The 3,034-nt window shown below is 41.0% G+C and overlaps 1 protein-coding gene across 1 annotated transcript in view; it reads left to right on the forward strand.

The window, feature by feature from the left end:
- Positions 1–3,034, forward strand: part of fbxo28 (F-box protein 28) — an 11,267-nt gene that overhangs the window by 6,212 nt on the left and 2,021 nt on the right. The window lies entirely within an intron of this gene.

Here is a 3,034-nt window from a genome sequence, read left to right on the forward strand (position 1 = left end):
TTAAATCATGGCGGGTGAGGGCGTTTTCGTACGCGTTTGGCCAATCAATGTCTACTTACGTCACGATTAGTACCAGTTGTGCTGGTTAGACCCTGCTCCGGAGTAGGAGCTAATTTGGTTCTCGAAAAAGGCAGTCCGGTACTAAAATCGCACCCAGTTCCGGCGGTGCGAACACGCCAAAAAGTGGGTAGTTCCACAATTAGTTCTGGTACTATGAAAAGGCCCTAATGATTTCCTTTGATGTTCCACACAATCAGAAGATGCAAAAGCAAACCTCCGGTGTTGTGTTGTCATCTTGAGATGGTCAGAGGAACACAGGCTTGTTTTTCAAACCTGTCCTTAAGTGGCATCAACCAGACAGTCAGGTTCTTCTGTGAGCTTGTAGGATGGCTTCGTTCATTCTACAGTGAGCATTCTGAAGGACGTCCAGTGAGGGATCATCTGGTAAAATCAGCCGTAATATCTTTAGTAATCTGAAAGTAATCCAAGCAATAAAGAACATTGTAGTCGGGTAATCTTGTAGGGTGTGTCTAAATTCAAAACAAATCTTTCTTGAGGAAATGCAAAAGCTCAGAGGGAGTTATGCAAAGGCCTGTTAAGGCCTGCAGCAATGAATGCAAATCACAGGTGTTTGTCATTTGTGTGACAGAAGAACACTGTGATGTGCTGCCATCAGGACGAGGAGATTTACAACCAAAACCCTTCAATAAAAGCAGCTATTTCTGCTGGTAGCAGAGTGTGATGTTTTTAGCGGGTTGTTTTGTTCTGTTTTTCCTGTCTGGATGTCTAAAAAACAGAAATATAAGTTATATATATTTATCTTATCGTACTTTGATTTGCAATCAATCATTTTGTGTAGCCTACAAACAAGCACAGCAAACCTAAAGGCTCTTTCATTTATTTTAAAGGTTTGAAAGTGTTCTCATGATTAAGTCGTTGTAGTTAATTTTGTCATAAATCTCAGCACTAATTTCCGATGTTTTTGTTCATATTACTAATTCACGGTCACAATTTCTATCAGAAAAATTGCAATTAGAATTTCTTACCCCAAAATCATTCAGTCCTACCGAAAGGCATAAAGATATTTAATTTGAAATGCATAAAGACTTCAGCAAAATGTTTAGCAGTTCCAGCACTAGACTGGCCAGGTTCATAATACTCTGATGCATAAGATCTCACACGACGGTGTTCACTTGGGTTTAGAGCGAATGATTCTGTGTGAAAGAGAGTTAAGAGTCACAAGCAAATTATATATGCAAGTCTGCGAGAACCCTTGGCATTCATTCTGTTTAATGAGTAAGAACTAGTTAAATTTAACAAATGAAAAACACTGCTCACTCTGTAGCTTTCTGGTAAATTTCTAGTGGCTGTTTTTCCAGAAAGGCCCTTAATTAATCAGCCGGTTTTAAGAAACAGAATTAGTTGGTAAGTGCTGCTTGAACAGAAGCCCAGTCGACGAGTCGTCATGCTATTGACCTGTGTATAATACATAGAGTCGTGCATTTTAGATCACTGTTATTTAAGCCAAAAAGATAGATATTTTGGTCTTGACACCAAAATAAGGGTGTTGTGTGGTCTGAGAGGGAGACAGATGTTCGTCTGAATAATTACTGTTGTTATCTGTGCATATTCTGTTTTGTCTTTCTTTTTTTTCGTGCAAACAAAAAGGAGTCATATCATGCCAAGATAAATCACATTGTAAATGACAATGAAAGACCCAGGTGATTTGACAGTGTTGTTTTCTGCCTCCCGTAGGTGATCGATGAGATTTATCGTGTTTTGCGGTATGTGAACTCCACACGCGCGCCGCAGAGAGCTCACGAGGTGCTGCAGGAGCTGCGAGACATATCCTCCATGGCCATGGAGTACTTCGACGAGAAGATCGTCCCCATCCTGAAGAAACGGCTTCCCGGCGCGGATCTCTCCGGACGACTGATCGGATCTGCTCCGGGTACGACTGTCACTTAAAGAGCGTGTCAACTAACTACTCTTGCAACCATTTTTATTTTATGTTGCTAATGTTCTTGCATAATTATCTGATACTAATTGCCAGCGTTTTGCGTGTGCAATGAGGAGGAATGATCAAATGATTAGCATTCATGGTGACTCTCCATTCCATTGGCTTTCCTCTGGATTATTGTCCAAAAGCAGCACTAGTATTTTCTTGGGGAAATCTAGCTTGCTTTAAAGGAGACATATTATGCCCCTTTTTACAATATGTAATATATGTCTCTGGTGTCCCCAGAATGCGTCTGTGAAGTTTCAGCTCAAAACACTCCACAGATCATTTATTATATCATTTTGAAAATGCCTATTTTGAGTGGAAGCAGAAACATGCTGTTTTCGTGCCTGTCTCTTTAAATGCAAATGAGCTGCTGCTCCCCGCCCCCTTTTCCAGAATAGAGCTGCGCCTTTACAGCTCGTACCTGCTAAAAACATCTGTTTTGGTTCTGATTATCATGTTTATCGCGCTGAAATCATGCGTTTTAAACCATATGAGTTTGAACTTCTGATATACGGTTTTCTGAGTGCACACGCACAGAAAGCGGCTGTCACAGCGCGTGAGTACTAAACTAAGTTCTCTTTCACACACAAGTTTACGTTAAAAACACACGAGTTACAAAAACAGTGGGTTATGTCTGTGAAGGTAAATAGCTGGGAAATAAATCGCATGTTTATTTTAGATCTGTGTGGCAGCAGCAATATACAGTAAATAAATCAATAAATCCACTGCTCTCTTGTCTCCTCTGAGGCTGGGACTCTAAACAGTGTTCTGTGCTCGTCTGTGCAGCCAAACACAGAACAGTTAGCATGCTTTGCTCAAACTTTCGCAATGGCATTAGAGCTGGTACACCGTTGTCGCTTGCGTAATCAAATGACGGCGCCGTGGGTGGAAACTTACAGATTAAGGGGCGGTAATATTAAAATGAGATCCCTTTGCCACGTCACCAAGGGAGCGAAATCAGACGCACTCGTTTTCTCAGACGCTTGCAGAAAAGTCTTACCAAAACAAAGTTACTGGGTTAATCTTTTT

This window comes from Sinocyclocheilus anshuiensis, unplaced genomic scaffold, assembly GCF_001515605.1.
Source record: "Sinocyclocheilus anshuiensis isolate Anshui unplaced genomic scaffold, SAMN03320099.WGS_v1.1 scaffold166, whole genome shotgun sequence".
NCBI lineage: Eukaryota > Metazoa > Chordata > Actinopteri > Cypriniformes > Cyprinidae > Sinocyclocheilus > Sinocyclocheilus anshuiensis.